Source organism: Syngnathoides biaculeatus, chromosome 1, assembly GCF_019802595.1.
Source record: "Syngnathoides biaculeatus isolate LvHL_M chromosome 1, ASM1980259v1, whole genome shotgun sequence".
Taxonomy (NCBI): Eukaryota; Metazoa; Chordata; class Actinopteri; order Syngnathiformes; family Syngnathidae; genus Syngnathoides; species Syngnathoides biaculeatus.
The window spans coordinates 3,058,435-3,064,434 of NC_084640.1; positions in this window are offsets into that span (position 1 = coordinate 3,058,435).

Below are 6,000 nucleotides of genomic sequence, written 5' to 3' on the forward strand. Positions count from 1 at the left end.
CTCCAATGCAAGGGTGTGGTGGCTGGTCCAACAACTAAGGGGGCCAAGGCAGAGGCAGAAATGACAGCTTTGGCGGCCCACCTTGGCAGCAGGATGGACAGCAGCAGGTTGGACAGTACCACCAGGAAGCCAGGGGTCCAGCGATGGAGGTGCCATGATCCCCATCTCTGTTGCGGGGCAAAAAGTGAACACTCTCATTGACACAGGGTCAACACACTCATCACTCAACATCTCGCTCCTGGACACTTTATTGTCACAGCACAGTGTGCAATTGATGGGCTTCTCAGGGTCTCAACAGGTCCTGCATTCGATTTAACCCCTAACGACAATTTTGGCTGGACAGACCATCCACTATTCATTTATAATGCCAGCAGCTGACACCATCTGCCACTCTGGACAATGGTTTGTGACATTTGTGAGTGAAGCAACTCCAACTATGGACATTTTTTGGGCCCGACTTGAACCAGAAACACCGCTCAAACCTGGTCTCATACATCAATTTCTGTTGTGGAAGCTCTGGTTAAACACTCTTAGGGCTTACCTGCCTCCACTAGATCCATACCACTGCACACTGTACGATCTGCCTCCACTAGATCCATACCATTGCACACTATATTACGACCGCAACCACAATCTAGTATACATGGAAAACTTTGCATGCATACAAGGTGATGCTTGGGACATTACGTCCACACATATATACGCAGCAAGAGAGGGTGTAGTGGCATCCTGCTCTCTTACACCAGCTCAAATGACATGGTTCAAAATGCAGGAAGAGTCACTACCCCACATTTCACTCGCTCTGTCTCCTGGACACGAGGCCCGGCAGCTGGGACCTATGGTAAAACGATTGACTCAAATTACTGACTGGGAGGACACACCACTCCCTAACATACAGATCTCCAAATCTGCAGATGCATACCGCATCAATGTTCCTGACGCACCTCCGACAACTAATATGACCATATTAGAACACGAGACCCTAACTAGAGAACACGGACGTGACTACTCAGACCATGACAACGCCGAGTCAATGTTAAACAAACTGCCTAAATCAGTTTGGCTCTCTGGACCCTTTGATGGTGGACATTGTACTAAGACACTAGAGATTAAAATCACCGTTTTTCTAGGATCTCCTTTTTACAGACCTCAATATCCTTGGCCCGCGGCTGTCAACCAGGGGATGGAGGACACTCTCATTGGCCTGTCGAATTCTGGAGTCTTGGAAACATCCACCTCCTCGTGGTGTACAGTTTTAAAAGCAGATGGAAACACTTCTGGCGCATGATTTGAGAGCCGTTAATGATGTAACGACCACACCATTGTTACCTCTACCAGACGCCCACAGAATGTTGTCGACCATCACATCTGATTTGAAATACTTCACAGCGATTAATTTGGCAAATGCATTCTTCTGTGTCCCACTCGCACTCGAGTGGAGACACTTTTTTGCATTCAGATATCAGGGACGCAATTTGCAATACACCAGGTTGCCACAAGGCTTCCAAAATACACCTGGAATCTGTAATCAATGTTTGAAATCATTGCTGTAGGATGTAGATCTCCCAGACGGATGTAAACTCCTGATGTATGTTGATCTCCTGTTGGCAGCCCCAACAGCAGAGTTATGTTTGTCTCTAACTAAACTTGTTTTGCTTCATTTGCATGACGTGGGATTCAAAGTTTCCAGAAAGAAACTTCAGTGTTGTTGCAAATTGGTGACCTTCTTGGGCAGAATGGTGTCCTCTGAAGGATCCACTATGTCCTCGGAGCATCGTTCTTCTATTCTACAGATTCTCTTCATCCATGTGCTGATCTCTCTGTCCAATCTCTGACTAATGGGAGGGTTCTGTTCACTGATGGTTCCTGTAACCGTAAGACGAATAGCTCTTTGGCTGCGGCGGCTGCCGTAGTGGAGCAGCAGCCCTCAGGTGAATTTTTAACTGTTTCCCCTTCCGTACTAACATCTGTTCCCTCAGCCCAGGCAGCGGAAGTGCTCGCACTCTGTCTCGCACTGGAACTGGCGGTCGAACAATCTGCCACGGTCTATTCTGTCTGCTGCTGTGTTGGACTTGTCTGCCTGGAAACAGAATTATTTCAAAACAGCTAAAGGTACTCCGATTGCACATTTGACACTGATCCAACGATTAGATAAAGCCCTGGCCAAACCTTCGGCGGTGGCTATCATCAAGGTCCCTGGCCACTCCAAATCCACTTCAACCACAGCCCTCGGCAATAATGCTGTCGACTTGGCTGCCAAGCAGGCTGCGGGCTATGTCCCACAGATGCTTGTCCAATTATATGAGAAATCCTCTCCTGACCTGCCCAAACCTCCATCTCATAGTGAATTAGTTAAAATACGGCACAACGCCTCTCCTAAACAAAAAGATATTTTGACCGAAACTCACTCTATGGCTCATATTGGCCTCAGAGCCATGCTAACCAAACTTCGCATGTGGTGGCATCCTAAAATGTCTGACTTGTGTCACGCCCACTGTTGTGAGTGTAATATTTGGCAGCTACACATTGTTCGCCCCACACTTAGACCGTTGTGACTTGACACTTGACCCAACCACCTGGCCCGGTGCGGAACTGGTCATGGATTTTATAGACACGATCACTTCTGTTCAAGGTAAGCGCTTCCTTCTTGTTCTTGTTCACACCTTTTCCGGATGGCCTGAAGCCTACCCCTGCGCTCGCGAAGACACCATGTGGGTAATGAAAGCTTTGGTGAACCACCGGATTCCAACGTACGGTTTCCCCGCTTTCATCCACTCGGACAACGGTACACATTTCCCATCCACACACCTAGCTCCTGTAGAGAAGTGGTTAGGGTTAACTCATAAGTTCGGTTGTGTTTATCACCCCGGCAGTCAAGGTTCAGTTGAACATATGAATCGCACATTAAAGGAAAAACTGGCTAAAATATGTGCCTCTTCCGGCATAAACTGGCTTCAAGCTCTTCCCCTTGCTCTAATGTCTGTGAGACAAACTGTCTCTCTCTACTGGTTTCTCTCCTTACGAACTTCTTACAGGTCGTCTGATGCCTGGCCCTTCCTCCTCACTTCAACCGCTGCAGGAGGGCGTTGTGTCTTCCATGTTTTCTCATAAACTGTTTTGGACACAACTGCATTCTTTTGCTTCTAATTTCTCCTTACAGATCCAGGACTCACTTCCATCACCACCTCCTACACTTGATCTTCCTGAATGGTCATCTGTCTATCTTAAAGGATTCTCCCGTAAGTGGTCAGAACCTATTGGTCTGGCCCCGACAAGGTGACTGCTCATACCTCCAAAGCCGTCCGCTTGTAGGGAAACGGAACCAAGTGGTTTCATTATTCTATGCTTCGCCCTGCTACAGACTCTTAATTGCACTTTTATTTTATTGTTTGTTGTTGTTTTATTAACCATGATTCCTACAGATAGTCCGATTGCTTTTCGGACCAAGAGAGGGAGAGCAGGGAATCTCTGGGATTCTTATTATTGGTGTTATTGTTATTGTTGGTTATTTTGATCTGGGAAATCATTCAAAAATACCCCATACCTACACCCACATCACTGCCAGCTGTTAGCACAACCCACGCGGAAAATATTTATCACAGAGAAGAGTTGTATTATAAACAAAGTCCCATCTGTTGATGAGTGGTTTAGGGTTTTGACAGGCGTTAGCGCAGTAAACAATAATTGGTTACTAATGGCACAACAACCAGCTAATAAAACCCCGAGTGACTGTGTTGTATGCATGGGATCTAGACCTTTGTTACGTGTTGTTTCCTCTTCTGTCAACTCCACCTGTGTTCTAGATCTTGTGAAAAATTATGTGCCGACTAAAAATGAATGCAAAATTTGGGATACTGCCCACCGGTAACACCAGCTCAAAAGAACAAGCCTGTGTTTAATCGCGTGCAGAAAAACTTCACCTGTATTTTCCTTAAAGGTAAAGGTCCCCCAATTGGCAATATCTCTGATGATCAGTGTGCGGAGACCAGGGAAGCACCTTTCTTCTAACCTGTCAGCCGTGCTGATATGTGGTGGTGGTGCAGAGGGAACCGTCTCTTCGACCGCCTCCCGCGCAACAGTACGGGTAGATGTGCATTAGTAACTTTACTTTTGGCTATTTTCGTTGTTCCTGTCACCCTAGATGATCTGGCGGTTGCTCCCGAACACTTCAAGGAAGCTCTTGGCCTATTACACCGTTCACGTAGGTCCAAACCTACCTGGTTCGGTGCTGATGACCCCACCTACACTGACGCCTTTGGCGTCCCCCGTGGTGTCCCAGATGAGTATTTTGAAAATACACCTGTAATTTTTGCTCTTTCCCCCTTTACTCCTTATGAAAATGTTGACCGTATCAATTACATACGTTATAATGTGCAACGTTTGGGCAATTTTACCCTTGAAGGACTTGAAGCTGTACATGAGCAACTTAAGGCTACATCTATTATGGCTTTCCGAAATAGAATTGCATTAGATCCACTGTTGGCCGAGAAAGGAGGTGTTTGCGGATAACACCCAACCTGGCGGACGCCTCACTAAGGCCGTAGATGGACTTAGAACCCTTACTAAGAAAATGAAGGAACACTCTGGTGTTGACACGTTTATGTGGGATAACTGGATGAATGTGTTTGGTAAATTGAAGGGTGTCATTTCATCAATCTTCATCTCTCTGGCTGTCTTCACCTCTATTCTCACCCTCTGTGGATGCTGTTGCATTCCTTGTATTCGTTCTCTTTTAACCCGTCTGATTGAGAAGACGACTGGTGCCCCAGTTGATGGCCGCGATAATTATGTCCTGATTAGACCCCCGCCCCGACACACTCCTCAAGTTGATTTTACTGTTGCTACCCTTTGTAAGTGATACTAAGCATCCTTCCTGATTGTCATGATGTTGACATGACCCATGATTGCATATCCCTTGCCTTTCTGTTGTAGTGATACTTTTTGCGTGATACTTTTTTAGAAATGTTTTGCTGTTTTTGAGTTGTCTAGTACTGTCCTGCAGGTTTAAAGCTTACGGGTGTTCTGAATCATGAGACTATGCACTTGTTAAAAGGTATGTTTGGATGATGAGAGAGGGTTTTATGTTTTCTATATTTCTTGAAGCGTTACTATGGGGATTTTTGTGATTGTTTTTGTGATCTGTTTTATAGATCAAGAGAAGGAATGAAGACTAGATCTGACCTTGTTTACCAGTTTAATTAACACAGGAAAAAAATATTTCTTACTGTAAATATATTCCGTCTTCCAGCAAGGAACTTTCTACTAGATGGAAGCAGCTCATATTTGTCATGTAGATATGTGACGGTTCACAGATAATCCTATTTACTTGCTGCAGAGTGGCCCATTTGTAAATACTCTGACTGGGGAAGTGCTCTTTAACATTGATATTTTCAGATTTTACAAAACTGCCTCACAGATAGTCAACAACTTCTGGTCAAACGCATGAATTCTGAGATGATGTAAAAAATGCTGCTGTAATCTGCAGCAAAGGCTGTCAATGTGTGCGTTTCAAGTGAATGCACTGTCAGGAAATACACAAAACAATAAACAGTAAATAAATACAGTATATACACAAGGCAGTAAAATTTAAAATTCAGGTTAGGGAGGAAGCAGCCTTAAAAAGCCAAGTTTTGAGTTTGGTTTTAAAAAGAGGAAGTAAATCAATGTTTAAGATGGCAAGCTATTGGGAGTTCCAGATTTGGGGAACAGAGCTACTTAAAGGCCTGTTTCCTATGGTTCTGAGGTGATCCGAGGGTACATGGAGTTGAATGGAGGAGATTGAGAGAGTGAACAGGAGGGGCAAATGAGAGAATATTGTTAATTACCATAAGTGTATGCAAAAAAGTCTTCAATCTGAATTCTGTAGGTACAGGTAAGATTATTTACTGTAAGTGAGACTGAAATGAGCATGTGCTACCAAAGGTGATAGCCAGACTCAGAATCTGAGGGAAAGAGAAAGTGAAGAAGCAGCTGGGGATAGTGTTGTTTTAGTTTAAACGA